This window comes from Micropterus dolomieu, linkage group LG23 (assembly GCF_021292245.1).
Source record: "Micropterus dolomieu isolate WLL.071019.BEF.003 ecotype Adirondacks linkage group LG23, ASM2129224v1, whole genome shotgun sequence".
Lineage (NCBI taxonomy): Eukaryota > Metazoa > Chordata > Actinopteri > Centrarchiformes > Centrarchidae > Micropterus > Micropterus dolomieu.
The window spans coordinates 28,886,173-28,901,681 of NC_060172.1; the positions used below are offsets into that span (position 1 = coordinate 28,886,173).

The 15,509-nt window shown below is 42.2% G+C and overlaps 1 protein-coding gene across 4 annotated transcripts in view; it reads right to left on the reverse strand.

Moving 5' to 3' along the window:
* The window catches only part of fam222ba (family with sequence similarity 222 member Ba), a 29,514-nt gene extending 17,340 nt beyond the window's left edge, over positions 1-12,174 (reverse strand). The window contains exon 1 of one of the 4 annotated variants that reach the window (XM_046039372.1): positions 12,021-12,174. The gene's annotated coding sequence lies outside the window, so the exon portion shown is untranslated. Of the gene's footprint in view, positions 1-10,806; positions 11,195-11,235; positions 11,358-12,020 lie in introns of those variants that run through there. The other 3 variants (XM_046039374.1, XM_046039375.1, XM_046039373.1) reach the window with 3 other exon arrangements.
* Between the last annotated feature and the right edge of the window lie 3,335 nt (positions 12,175-15,509).

Consider the following 15,509-nt stretch of genomic DNA (forward strand, 5'->3'; position numbering starts at 1 on the left):
TATCCACTGTGCCATTATCCTAACTGGCCTCTCTCCCATATGAGTTGTGTGTGTGTGTGTACACACACACACACACACACACACACACACACACACACCTAAAAAACCTAATTAGACTTACGGATGGTGCAACTCTGCAGGAGGAGTTTTAGTATTCTGAATTAAAAACTCTTGTTTACCAATATTTACTGCTGATGCGTTGCTAGCACACCGTTTAACTACAACTCATAAAATACCGTTGATTTTAAGAATTTTCTGTCTTACTGTTAGTATCTAAAGTTCCTGCGGTATAATTTTTCAGATATTATGCCGGATCTTTTTAATGCAAGCCAAAGAAAAAAATCGCACTAAAATTCTATGGAGGTCCGTTGCTTCAGTTCAGTAAGCGTGGATTACTGAGATGCAGGTCTGGTGAATGCATACAACTGGTGAAAATATTCTGCTGCATTGAGAAGGGCAGCCATACAAGTCAAAAACAAATGCCTACATGCCGATTCCAAACCCCGCTGTGTATATGTTCGATAAAAGCTGATCCCTCTCCATCCTGTGTCTATGGAAGGCTGGTAAGGTCAGCCGCCTCCATCGCAGCTCTGACATTCAGTCTGGCCTCCAGCGAGACCAAACGAGCCCCCCTCGCATCTACAGAGCAGCCGAGGAATAAAAGAGATCTTTCTCCACCAGACAGGGCTGTGTGAGATGGGTTCCTTTTGCCCCTGGCGACACACAAGACATTTGTGGTCTCTCCTTCATCTCCTGTGTACATGTGAGAGCCTGTCTGCCCCCAGTTCTTTCTCCAGCAAACACCGGCTCAGGGCGCCGGGCAGCCAGCTGGTGACTCTGTGCAGAGCCAGGCAAACACAGGCCCGGCATGGCAAACATCTCACCTCTGTGTCTGCATGGGAACATCTGGCCCTCCCAGGCTCACAGGGCCCTCCGTCTGTCTGCCTGCCTGCCTGACTGTGAGCTTACACATAATCTGGTGTGTACTGGTGTTGTGATGGCACCAGAATCTTTACTCCTACACAGTACTGGTTTAATAAATAAAAACAGTCACTACAAGATCAAAGCAAACAAGCTAAATGTCACAGCACTATTTTATGATGATTCAATTACTGATTTAGCAGCTTTGTTTGCATCTTTAGCACAGGAGTTCTAACACGGCAAGATGTCCAAGTGAGCAGATCTACAAGCTAAATCGTTCTATAAGTTGTTACCCAGCTCTATTTTAACATGTACAAGCATCTATGTTTTAGTGTTTCACCATGAAATAGCCATCTGAATAATCATTTATCTTTTTGAACTTTTGTGTTCCCTACTACACTTGTTTCAACTAATAGTTCTTAACCCCAGTCTGGTCAACCAGTTTAGGTGGATTGAGATTAGTGTCACTACAGCTGGGTACTGAACCTCACTACTTTTGGGTACAGACCAAAGTGTGTTTATTATTATTATTTTTTTTTAGGAAAAGGTTTTGTACAGCTGTTTATGTTGAGACTAGGGCTGGGCGATATGGCCAAAACCGTTATAACAATAAAAAATTTCAGTCAATATCGATAAGTATCACAACAAATTATTATTTTAAAGGCTGATTTTTGCTCCTGAGTGAAAGTTGAAGAAACCACATGGTTAATTGTGATTTTAAACTATTCTTTATGATCCCAACATGACAAACACTTGTTTGTGGATCATTTCACAAAATATTCAAAATAATTACAATGATAGATGAAAGATGATAAAATCTTTTTTTAGTCCTTTTTCCTCAACAAAACAAATAGAACGAATAAGTGCTAATTTGTTCATGATTTAAATGAATTAAATTGAACATTTTACTGGACATTTGTTATATTTAAATTGAGGAAATAATATCGTAATCATTATAGTTTTATCGCTCAGCCCTAGTATAAACAACATTTGGACTTTGTTACATTCCTCTGAGAAATTTTTTGCAGACAAAGTTGTGTTTTTCGTCTTGCTCCCAGAATTCATGTATGGTATCAACACTGGTATACAGATAATTTCAAACAATATCTAGCCCTAGATTCAACTGTGGTTTAGGTTCTGACTGAATTTGGTAGTATCAATATTAAAATTAATCTTTAACAAAGTCAGTTTTCACTCACAGTAACAACACTAGTGTGTGTCATTTGTCCTGAACGGAAGCTTAACTCAAAATATTCTATTTCTCCTTCTAGCCTGTAACAGTGAGATAGAGTTATGAGTAATAGAGTTGGCCCAGATGATAAAAACTCTCTCTCTTGGTTTCTTGCATCACGCCCGCTCATACAGATCTCCTGCGGCCGTCCAATGATTCAAGACTGATGAGGCATGCTCAAAGGTCTATGCCATTGAGCACAGCATTAATGCACCCAGCAGCAAATTTTTTGCCATCGACCCCCGTTCCCTGCAATAAGGACAGAGCTATCAATCAGGCCAAGATAGCCGACACCAGACACGGGCTGATGAAGTAGGGGACTTTGGAGCTAATGACAAATGGATCTCTCAGATATGGTCACAGTATACTATGACAGTCCGTGGAGAACGCTTGACCTTTAGCAAAATTCGGAGCAACTTTTTCGCCAAGAGCGTGCAATGCGAAAACGGAGGATATGCAAACTGCTGTTGTAGTTAAGAAAGTGTGGATATGGTGTGAGAACTCCTGGGTCCAGCTCAGCCCCGTCACTCTCACAGTTGCTCGTGACCGGCCCAGCCCTCCTCTGTTCTCACACCAAAGGTCTGCGAGTGACCTTCAGGAGGCATGCTAGTCCTGCTAATTGGGGTCTCTACAGAGCACAGCAATCTACCACCACTCCCCCCACACTGCACTGGGGGTGGGACTGGGGTAAAGGGAGTAGGGGTCTGTGTTGTCTGCTTGGTGGGAAATAAAACAAAACAAAGTGGAGCCTGGGCTTAAAAGCTGAACTTCAAAAATTTTGTAACTTGGATGAAGAATATAGTAGGGCTAGTCAACCAATAAATAAAATAACATTTACCATAAATTTTCCATTAGTATAGAAAATCACATGTCAAGTTGTTTACACTGGACTTTTTAGAGTGATGTCATCAGATTGCACAGTTCAAAACTCAAAAATATTCAGTACTATCAGTTAAGACAGAGGAAGCAGCAATTCCCCACAGTTGAGAAGCTACAACCAGTTAATTTGTGGTATTTAAAAAAACAAAAAAACAAAAAAAAAACAAGAATCAATTATTTAAAACTGATTAATGGACCAATGGTTACAACATAAGAGCAGTATGTGTGGCAGAGGTGCTGTGAATAATGTGAGGCTTAGATGCCCTGACATTCAAATTCATTGAATGATTCAAAGATAGCCTTCGAGAAACAAGTGTTATGGGTTACACAGTGATAGAACACTGTAGTAAATACTACAAAACAACTAAATGTAAACTTCATAGTTCATACTACAAAACTAAAATAATATTAGTGAGTGACGGCAATTGAAAATAATAAATAACTGGGGAAAATCTGAATGATGGTATTTGAAAAAGTAAAAATGCGCCGTAACGTGGATCATGGGTTTCTAAAAGGGAACGTGAGTCAGGCAGGTCAGTTTTATGTGAGAGCCAACAGGGTTGGTGCTCTGCTCTCAGGAGCATGGAGGAGACAATGGCACAGGTAATTTAGAGCAGGCTTGTCCTAGCTGCAGCTGTGCACGGAGCTTGCCAACACATCATCATACACGGGCCACCTCCTATCAGTGTGATCAGCACTCAGAAAATAAGGGAGAAAAATATTCAGGAAGTCATTCTATAAAAACAAGATACTGAGGGCCTTTATGTTGGGAAAGGGTCACTAAACTGGTTTTTAAGAAGGCATTTAAGAGTGAAAGACAGACTTTTTCTGAAGGAATTAAAGGACATACAGTGATCCTGGTAACCATTTTAAAGACGGTTTGTGATAGATCCAGTGAATGAGACTTTGAGCAAGGACTGCCATGAATAGAAAGGTCTGCATTTAATTTGCTAATCCATCATTCCAATTGTACTTGGTAACAAAGGGAGAGGAGAGTGGTGGGGCATTCAGCGGCAATGGAGCATGCTGAGGGGTGCGTGTGTGGTTCTCCATGGAGCCAGAGAGGCCGTGGCCCTTGGCCCTAAAAGCCCAGCCAGTGCTGAGGAGAATGGGATCTGATGAGCTCAATGCAGGCAAGACTAATCCCTTCACGTCCAAAGAATTGTTTAACTATGTTTGACTGATTAACCCAAACCCCTCGATTCCACTTACAATCTATTTGTTCAATCAAGTCTACTGCACTCATCATGCTGCAGTGTGTGGGTGGGGATGGTGAGGGAGAAAAAGAATGAGAGAAAGAACGAGAGAGAGAGAGAGAGACAGACAGAGAGAGAAACAAAGGGGGCTGCAGAACAATCCATTTGGAGGAAGCATACAGAAGTCAAAAGGACAGCTTTTAAGTTCTACTTGCAATTCTCCAAATGCACATAGCACATGAGCTCCTGCAAACCAGCTGTTGCTAACATTCAAAGGTCAGAGAACTCTTGCCTTGAGAGATTTCAAGTAGAAAGTCAGCTGTGGTGTGTTAGCATACTCCACTGGCACTCTGGTGTTTTACCAGCTTCATCGGGAAAGGAAATTTAAAGGTACTCTCCCCTGCGTGGAAAAGAGGTTGGCAGGAAGATTAACCCAGCTTCCTTTTATAGCCTCTGACAAGAGGTTAAATCACACATTACACTGCCTGAAATGTCTGCTAGTAATTAGATCAAGAATATTACTCTCTCTTCTTCCCCTCACAGACTGCAGCTGATCAAAGCCTAATGATGGTGTCAGTGCCATTGGCAGTGCTGGCTGGGTAAATCTCCCCATCGGGATGGCAATCTGTCAGAGCCGCAAGCCCTGCTAAACAGCACAGGACATGAGTACAATGGTGCTCGACACAAAGTAGACTAAATGAACCATATCTTTTACCAACAAGCTATCCATCAGCAGCACACCATTAAAATTCACTAAACATCTCTTTGTTTTGAGTCTAGGACTGTGTGTTTATATGTACACAGTCAACTGAGATATATACAGTGAGAGACACGTTGGTGACATCTGTGAGTTTTATTCCAATAACAGAGAAACCCACCACCAGTGTATCTGCTGTCCTCCCATCATGCCAGAGCAGATCTAAGCAGCACCTGGTCCCTTGATGGGGTGAGGGGGCTACTGGCTATTAATTACAGAAAGTCGACACGCAGCGCAGGCAAACCCTCTCAATGAGACCCTGGGATGTCAGATACACAGCAAGACGAATGCTTCTCTGTCACACAGCAACATGACCAGCCTCAGGACTCTTTACACACGAGTACTTTCAAGTATGCCTTTCAAATAGTGGCCCACCCTTCTTCCTCTGCCCCCACCCCGTCTCCCTCTCGATCTCAATCACATTCTGCGGATGTTACACTACTTCAGGGGATATTTTCTGACTAATGCAAAATGGTTGTGCAGTAGCACGATAAAAGTTGACATTTTCCTTTTCTAATTCAATGCTTCCTTTGTAAACAACCTTGCCTTTTCATGTGTGCACACATGCACACGCACGCAGGCTGCACACACATCACTCATAATGGTCATTCGCTCTCAAACTCAATGGCTGCAAACAAAAGGGGGGAAATGGCAGGAGATATGCCAATCATTTATCATTGAAAGATGACTGACAAAAGAGGCCCTAAAAACCTGACAGCTTTTCTTCTCCCCGTCAGCCCCCCGCACAACCAGCCCCTGAATAAGGGACCACAGACAACAGGGTTGTGACTCCAATCTTAACCCCATACAGGTGGCACAGCGCTAACACAGGAAGCAGGAGCACTATTCACAGGACGCAAGGATAAAACGTTGTTCTACCCAAAGACCTGCTCTTACGAGATCAATTAGACAGGCACAATGAGAGCTCGCTGCCAGTAAAGTGTATTCTAACATGCTGAAAAGCAAATCCCCTTGAAGACATTAATGGTAAAGACTCGTTCTCAGTGTAGACTAAAAGAATGTGGTTATGGGGGGGTTAGATAAAACTCTACAACTGGGTAGCATCAATGTATTATGCTGTGAAGGCTGTTAATCTTTAAGTGTTGTCGTTTAAAGTTTAAAAAGCAAATTTAAACCTGTTAATGTTAAAGGACAAAAGGACATGCTCCTACTGTGTGACCAACAACATTCATAACACAAATCCTGGTGAGATAATCTTGATGCACAAAAACAGTAATGTCAAATGCGGTCTTCCAGTTCAGGAGAATAATGTGACTCCTGTCCAATCGCTGCTCAGTCGAGTCCAAATACAGAGTTGAACTATGAACTGTGATTACAGCCAACATCCCCCCCGCACAGCGACAACTGCATCTCTGCACATTCCAGGAAACACAGCCAGCTGAAGACAGCTAATACACCAGAGAGGAGGAGACATAAACAACGTAAGATAGTTTGAGAGCTGCACCGATGTTTACTGTCTCACTAAGTGCATTTCATCCCCACTGCTTTCACAGCAGCGGCGGTATTTCAGCATGCAGTACAGAGGGGCTGCTGATGCCACAGGTCTGTGTACAGACGGCTCAGTCACAGGCAGGAGAGACTGTTTGGACAATGTAGGTGTCAGACACACCGCCTGTCTGGAATAACGATTCAGTTCAGCTGCTACTAAACACCTTCTGGTTCCTTTTTAGTGGCGGCTCAATAAAAAAAAACTAACTTGACTGTTTTTGGAGTGTAACTGTTGAAAACAGTCTATGAAGAATGTCTGCCTTGTTTGACTTGGTACATTGCTATCAGGGAGAAAGGTCTGCATTTGCTTCAAACAGGCACTGAATGACATGCCAGAGATTAGCCTCTGAAGGTCACAGTCTTAGCCTATCCTTTCAGCCGCTTTTCACAACACAACCCTGGGCCCTTTTGAACAACAGGAAGAATGTCATCTGGTTACTTTTCAAGGCACGGAGATACCATTCAGCGTGGCCAACAATGGCTGCAAACAGGACCAGAGGGTTAGGAGGTTATAAAGGGCCCCATTATAAGCGCCGCTCGATCTCCAGTACACTGCACGCACACAGAAAAAACACACCCACACACTGAGGCCTGGAGAAGTAGTGCAACCGATAATAAACTGAGGAGGGTCATGGCAAAGTGCCGTGCACTGACCGCTCACCTCGGCAGCTCTCTCAGCTCAGCCCCCCTCCACTGCATTGTCCTTTTGGAGAAGATAAATCTGTACAATACCCTAAAGTCTATCCTCCATGTTATTGCGGCTTGCTGAAGGTTGCAAAGACCAAAAAAACCCACAAAATTTTTTTTTACTACTACCAATATAACAAAGCCACTCTCTTGGCAAGAAAAAAAACTGGGATTTTAAATACCTCAAACACATGAATTCCTTTCAGTGTATTCTTATTGCAAGAGAAGGTGTAAGATAACACGGCTTACAGTTAGGCCAGAATTATGAAATGCAACCATGTAACATAACTGAAATTCTGGTCTACATAAGTAGCATTCCTCTAAAAACACAATGTGACAAAATGTGTCTGCTATTATTCAGGTTGTAAGGCTTGTCCCAAAAAGACTCTACAGTCAGAGCTGAAATCCTTCACCAATTTAGTCTCTAATGAACCCGCTGAAATATTAAAAATAAAGCCCAATTAGCCGACAGCATTTTACATCTCCTCCCTCTATAATCCCCTAGCTTAGCCTTATCTAATGTCTGTGCCAACGATGACACTTTGAGCTCGCTCTCCCTCTATCCCCTCCACTTGATATCCCCTACAGCTTTATTGGTACTTTGTTGTGGCATTCTTTCTGACCCCACAGACCAGGTCAGACTCTGAGCCTCTCTGGTGGTGGCTAATGATGCCTTGATATGTACAGTTGGCATGGACGTTGGAAAAACTGCAGCAATAACCACCGACATGCTAATGGCTTCTATTAGGATTACTTTAGAGTGATATGGGACTCGTCTGGCAACCTCTCATTACAGAGGGCTTGGTATTGGGTGTGGAGTGTCAGTGGAGGGTCAGTGATCCGATTGAGACGGCCTTATCTTGTGCCATAAACAGATAACAGTATCTGCCCTGCTCTTCTGCTGTTCCTGTGAGATGGAGGTGGATAAACAACCCTGTCGTCTCCGGTGCCTCCGACAAGCATGATCAGACAGATGCTGTCCTAAACCAAGCCTTGTTCCTCCTGCTGCTATGACTGCTGTTTTGGCAGTGAACATCACCGGGAGGTTTAGATTATTCCCCGATTGCCCTCAAGATGAAGACACAACAATTTCAGAAAGCCCTTTGGTCTCTGTGTTTGTAACGTCAGATTGCAGCACTCTCTGGTTTAAGGCCTCGGGTTTGCTGATTACGCAAACTATCCAGCAAGAGCAAGGCTTTTTGCCCTAATTGGACCTGCCAGCTAACATGCAAATCCATGCAAAAAAAAGCCAAACAAAGTAGCAAACAAAGACACAAGTGTGTCTTTAAATCAGGTCTACTGCCTGTAGTCCTTTGGCACAACTTGAAACAACCCATGTGAACCAAACTAAATACCACGTAACAGCTGACCTGGATGCATCATGTGGCCGCAGTTCTTTACTCACAGCCTAACCTGTGTTTGACCCTCACACTGGGTCTTCTGACTTTGCCCACTAACACAAAGGCTCATGCAGCTGAGAATACACCGGCCGGCCTCACACAAAGTCTCTCCAAATGATGGGTGGCTGAGTGGGTGAGTATGGGCTGACAGCTGCCCTGGTTGCTAGAGGACTGAAAGGTGGAGCAGGCCGGCAGGTCACTGGTACCTGGGAAATCTCTGCCCTGCTCCTGTCCGGGGTTGGGGTGGGGTGGTGGGGGCAGCCTCATTTAGCAAATGGATGATATTCAACAAATGCTGCTCATCTAAAACGACCGAGGTGAGGAAAATAAAAATCTGTTATGCACATAAAATTCACAAACACCACCTGCCAGAGATTTAACATACACAGGCCCCCGCTGGAATATGAAAGGAACAAATGTACTGCGTTGGGGAGAGCGTATGGTTACACATTTCCAATTCAAGTACCATCTCTAAAATGCTACATCAAATGACTGGCTTTGAATAAACCAAAATGAGCATCAGCCAAGTGGCTCATTCCAGCACAGAAAATCATTGCATCAAAAATATGCTGGTTAACCGAGCCATTTCACAGGCAACAATCACAGAATCAGGACTGTTACTAATCAATGTATTTTAATGAGCTCCCTGTGAATCCCAACAACTGCTGAAACATAAAAGCTGCTCAAGTTCTCTGGTTCACTCTTTGTACCTTGTGATCTGTTATTCATAGTCTTGCTCTGAAGTCTCTAAGAAATAAAGCAGAGCTTTGATGTTATCCTCTTATTACTGCTGTCTGAGACAAGCCTAATGTTGGGAATCAGACTGTTTGGCGGTCACGTGGAGAAACTGCAACACAAAACATCCGGAATTCAGTGCAAGGTGCTCACTCGCCAGTTTCTGTATTTCCATTTGCTAACAGAAGAAGAAAGTTTGATACAGTGAGGCTAGTATCTAGAAAACGGTGTGGGTGTGCATACTACTCTTATACTTACCTAAGCCTAAATATGTAGTTGTTTTATATATATATATATATATATATATACACATACACATACATACATACATACACACATACACATATATATACACACATATACATACACACACACAGTATTTTTTCAGCAAATGTTTTCTTCAGACAACTGTAGACTGAGAGTCTATAGCAGCCAAGATCCTACACAAGTATTTTAGAGGAAATTACCCTCCTCTGCCCACAATGTAAATCAATACATTCCAATATATTTGTCAGTGGCTGGCTGAAAAAACAAGGCAAACTTGCTTTCAGTTTGCCCTCAGCAAAGACACTGGGTTTGCAGTTACAGGTCAAAAAGGGAACACATGACTCATGGGCAGGGGAGGAGAGACACTTTGAAAAGCCATGCAGGGATCTAATTAACACATGCATTCAAGTGGTATTTCAATTTGGCGGAACGCTGTAATTTTCAACAATGCTGACCAGCATGACATGAACTAATGAACCAGGTGCTCCTGACATTCAGGCTTATCTGCTGGCGTTATTAAGTAAGAGCAAACACGCAACTCATTTTCAGGCTGAAACCTGAAGTAAATACACATTAGCGCATACAGAAATTCACAACTACCGCACCAAAGTCAAACCTTCACATCAAAAACTGAGCTGTAAACGACTGCAAAATCTATATATGTACTGTCATTAGCCTCTGCATGTCAATATCTCAGCCTAACTTAGCATTTTACTCTTATTCTTCTTGGTATCTGTCAGATTGCTGTCATTAGAAGCGGACTGTATTTTACAGATGGTGAGAGGCCTTACAGTCATTTGTTTTTAAGACCTAATTAATCTTCATTGCGCTGGGAAACATAGCACCCCAATGCAAAAAAGGGTTCCCTCTGCACGATAATTGCAGAGAGTCTAGGGGCCTGAGTTTCCCAGACAACAAGATCTGAAATTTAATTATCTGCTCTTTGGAAAATGTAAGGGAAGAAAGCTACATTGCAAAACTGCACTTTTGGGCGAGTAATGTCAGGCTCTTGTTTGAGTAAGCACAGGCGATCACTGAGCACACCCTCCCCGCTGTCATAAACGAAACAGTCTCACCTTTTGTCATAGTAAAGGAAAGATAATGGCTTTTTTACATAACGACAGATTCTTTTTTTTTTTTTTTTTTTTTTAACTCCAAAATGGCCATGCAAATGTAGACAAAGCAGCTGTTACCTCTCGACATTTGAGAGTTTTATCAGCTCACCTGTGCAGAGTAAACCCGATCACTTCCATGGTCCAGTCAAGTCACAGATGTGTTGCTTGTCCGCGGTGGGGTTTTTAATCACATCCGTCAAGCTCCATGACATTACAGACCGACTACAACAATAACGCCAGACTCAGAGCAGCCAAAGACAACGCGGACAGGCTGTGGCAACATTAACATTCCGCCGTGTAAAGATCAGGCTTGGAGGGGGGAGAAGAAACATCGATAGGATCCCATTAGTTAAGTGTGCCCTTAGGATACCCGAAATTTGATCAGAGATAGACCTTCCAGACACGAACAATTATGGCAAAAAAAGCTGCCCGCCTGCTCTGAAAACTACTCCTCCACCTCCTCAGCGGTCGAGGTTGTGCGGCAGGATCAAGATGAGCCCGGTGACGTCAACCTTTTGTTATCACCTTTAACACTTGCCTTTGCAGGTGGAAACACTTTCCCCTGTCGGTGCATTAAGAGGTGCCATTTGCAGACACGCTGGAGAGCAAAGAGCGCACACATCCGTACCACGGGGTGAAGACGACTGACACTCTAAATTTGGATGTATGCATGCACGTCCTAATGAGTTTATCGGATACTAGCAGTGGGAGACAACTCAGTGACAGCTATACCATACTTTGAAAGCCGGGAATAGCACAAGATCACCACACTTCCAACTTCATTCACAACTGGCTTCTTCTCAGGAAAGGAACTTATAATTTCACTGGGGAGGTGGCACAAAACTGTCTGCATCATGTTAATGAAAATCATAATGAAAAAGACATAATCATCATGATGATTTGGCAGGCAAATGGAGCACTACTTAATCCTCACTGGTTGTTGTCAAATTGCAATAAAAAAAACAAAAAACACAACTACAACTAGCACAAGCCCAGTTTCATTCAGTTAACACCAGAATGTATGGCTCCTTTAGTAAGTAAATAAAAATATTTTTGGCTCATAAAAGGCAGTTAAGCCGTGAGGATTTAGTAGATCTACAGACAACACAGGGGACCGGTACAGTAGCTATAAACCTGTGTGTTGCCAGTCAGTGTGCCAGCTGACTGCCCAGGCTCCTGGCTAGCTAACCTAGCCAGCCAGTCTGGAACACATACACAGTCCCATTGTTGCCTTCTCCAGCTTAGCTAATATTTATGCCACAATTTGAGAGGATGTCACACAGTATCAGACAGCAAGCGTGTCATTAAGATACAAGTACTTACTCTCCGTTTACCTCTGCGAAAGGCATCGTTTAGTACGTCGCCATGGTTTAAAACGGACAGATTTTCTCCCGTTGCCCTGCGCTGCCGAATCACTGCTACTGCTGCTGTCTGCGGCAGCAACTTCCGGCGCATGCGCAGTAACTGGGACCGTTCCAGACGGCGCTGTGCGCTGCGCAGGACAGGCGAGAGGTTTAAAGGTACAGCCAGTGTGAAATTCAATGAGATTTTTAAATTTTGACGTTTGCCATGTGGAAGGTGAAATTAGTGAAATAACACACACTAGTTGCCCATTTGAGTCTGTGTCATTTGTATCATATCAGAATACATGTGAAACTCTTGTTTAGCTGTCCTCTGTTGTCTGTCACCAGGGTGGGTTAATATGATCTGTAGGCAAAGGTTGTTCAGTATATGTAAAATAACAGTAATGATACTTTCACTACATTTGGCCAGCAATACGTCCATACTTTTATTTTAGCAAAACTGAATGCAGGTGTTTTACTTGTAAGTAGGAGTGGGTGATATGGCCAAAAATTTTATCACAATAACAAATCTCATATCATTCGATATCGATAATAATCACCATATACTGTATGTCAAATCATTATTTCTTTCAAGTTTAAAGGCTGATTTTTGCTCCTGAGTAAAAGTCAGAACATGACAAACACTTGCCAAGTAGTGGATCACTTAACAAATCTGAAACAAAACATTAACTTGATAAAACATTCAAAACAATTTTAATGACAACATCTTTTTTCAACAAATATGCGTATGAGTGAAATTAAGCCAAATCTGCCCCTCAGCCCCTTTTCCTCAACAAAATAAATATCTTAGTAGAAAAATAAAATGCTAATTTTCTTGTTATTTAAATGACTTAAATCAAACATTTATTGAACATTTGATATCTTGTCATTGAGGAAAATTATATCGTGATAATTATCATTATAGTTTTATTGCCCAGCCCTACTTTTCAAATAAGTAGACAGTATGTGTGGAAGTGTTAGGACCTGAATACTTCTACAACTGAAAGAGGCTGTGCTATAAAGTTGAATCACCCAAAACCTGGAATATACTCAACAATTAGTTTTTGTTTTTATCAGTCGTTTTCTCATTGCACTTAGTTCACATGATAAATGTCAGGAAGGTTTATCTTCTCCAGATCAATAATATCACTGTGTTCCCCTCACGATTCACAGAAGAGGAAACTTAATCATCCCGACCTTTGAAGATGAGTGCATGGTCGATTTTTGGGTTGAAATTAAGTTATGATGTAGCGTTTTAATTAGTAAACAATAATGTGTTGACATATTTAAGGAAACTAAACAAATTAAAAGTGTTAGTAAGGTACGATCCTCCAGAGCAGCTTTTAATGTTCCTTGACATAGATTCTCCAAAATGATTAATGATTTGAGTTTTGATGATGATAGTGAGATGGTTGTCTAATAGTTGGCTCTAAAACCAGTGGGGTTGAAATCAGGTGACTGTGAATTCCATGGCAGATAATTCACATCCTTCTCATACTCATCAAACCATTCAGTAAGCCACTGTGCCTGGTATGGAAGCATCTGCATTCGTTCGACACTAATTTATTAAGGTTTTTCCTTTGATTTTTTCACTGTTTATGCTTTTTAACAAGCCAAATGTTGCCTGTACATGAAGCCAAAATCACTTGAATTACTACGCCATATTAGTGTTGTTAGCAGGGAGGATACCACAAACTAACTTACATTAATTTCCATTGTATTGGGGTGATGATGACTATGTTTTATGAAACCTCAGCAATAAAAATAAACACTATGCAGGCCACTATATAACACTACGGGTGTTTAGGAAGATGTGTTTTTTGTAATTTGGGTGAACAGACCCTTTAAGTTGCCAGACTGGGAAAAAATATCTACTGAGGAGCCACAAGGATGTTATTAATCTCTAACACACTCAGTTTGTCAATTAATAATGATTGTCATTATTTCAGACATTAACATCTTCGTTCAGTCTTCCAAAAATATAGCTTGTTCGTTCCTTTTACTGGCTCAAAATGTAATACTCATCTCTTACACTGGCAAAAGATTTGCCTTGAGCTGTATTACCCTTGCATTTTGCATGATTGTGCTCTTCACACATTGTACGATGAATCTTGTTGGAAAAGATAAAACCCAAAGAGACGACACCACGGTCAATAGTGTCACATGCTTTGTGATTTGATGAAAGGTTCTATTTGTGTAGCCCGATGTGTATAGCTCCCTAATCAAAGACTTATATTTCTGTGACAACTAAAATAAATTACTCCATTACAACCGCCCACCTGCCCTCTCCACAGTATTGATACCATTTTATTACCAGAGAGAGACAGATGGACAACACAGAAGACTGTGGCAAGTTATGGGAATGCTGGAGAATGTGTGCTCATGGCCATGTAATGTCATGTCAGGTTAGAACCTGCAGAAAAGTAATCAAATAAGATGATTAGAGAGACAATTACACATGTTCAACTCCACAAACATTTCTGAAATAAGGCATTGTGAAGGATAACTCTATGGCCTGGGTTCCAGTTCGGACTGGGCTTATTACAATACTCCATCCAATTTAGGTCTGCAAGCTTCACTTCCCCCATCAGCAAGTGAAAGAGGGGGGAATTTGGTCTGAAAGCCCAATCACACACAGCGCTCAGAGTTCAGCAGGTGGGGAAGTAGCAGCAGCAGGCTCCATCAGGCAATAATACAAAGTTAATGATGCAGAATGGTGTCTTTCTCCATACCAAAGAAGACATCAATACAGGATGTTTAAGAACGCTGTTCCTAATTACGCTTTTTAAATTCACCACTGACGTGATTGATGATTTCAAAGAGGGGCATTATTGATCCACTTCACAGACAAGTCACATCGATTGCAAGTCTAGAATGAATAAAAGTTTTTTTCCCTTTATCTCCCCCACTGAGAGAGAGATTGTACAATCAGAGCATCAGTGTGACCTATATGGGTAGTTTGGGAGCTAAATCACCTCTTTTAAAATGCAGTCTGAGCGAGGACGTATGGAGCAGTGATTGCTGAATCGAGGGACCTTGGGGGACCTTCAAGGCGTCACGTGAGGCGTGGTAGTTAAATCTCACTGCTTTCTCATTTATCAAATGTGGTAATTCATCCATCCATTCATTAATCCCTGGGATCCTTCACAAATAGGGTATCTGCGTTGGGGTCCTCAGCGTGAAAAAGTTCTGTTTTGTAGACAGCTGTGTTGCATCATGCCTCTCCCTGCAATCCGCGGTGATGGAGTGATGGCTGCTCTGCCGCGCTGACGGATTGTTTTTTTCCACCTCTGCTCCTTGTTGAAATGCCCCATGGCTCATGCTTATTATGCCATGAAGTTTGTTATTCCTCACAAAGGTCACAAGACCTTCTGATTAGTGCAGAAGCTGCCAGTTATTGCATGTCTAATCCCAGCTAGTGTTATGAACAAATCAACAAGAGAGGCAGAGGGTCTGTGTCTGACGTCAC